The sequence below is a fragment of the Pungitius pungitius genome, chromosome 11, assembly GCF_949316345.1.
Source record: "Pungitius pungitius chromosome 11, fPunPun2.1, whole genome shotgun sequence".
Classification (NCBI taxonomy): domain Eukaryota; kingdom Metazoa; phylum Chordata; class Actinopteri; order Perciformes; family Gasterosteidae; genus Pungitius; species Pungitius pungitius.
In genome coordinates, this window is record NC_084910.1 from 10,625,216 (window position 1) to 10,625,592 (window position 377).

Here is a 377-nt window from a genome sequence, read left to right on the forward strand (position 1 = left end):
TGCAGCCCTGTTCCCAAGGACCTCACCTGTGACCTGCTTTGACCTCACAGGTTAAGGGTCTCAGGGACAGAGGGGCATACTGAGGAATAAAAAAATCATAGGGAGGCTTTAAATATCTAATCAAAGTACAAAACGTGTTTAACAAAAAAAACGCAGAGTCGCTGCAACGAGACAAAGAAATGACCTCATCTGACATTTGGATTCTGCGGCACCGACTGGACTCCTCTTTTGCTGCAGAGGCAAAACTAATCGCCTCAATTAATACGAATAATTGTCACATATTTGTCTTGTTTTCATCTACACCCGTCTTTTGCATTGCAATGGAGCCAGGACAAGTAAAGTAACAGATGACAATATTCTCAGCAGTGCCGCAGTTT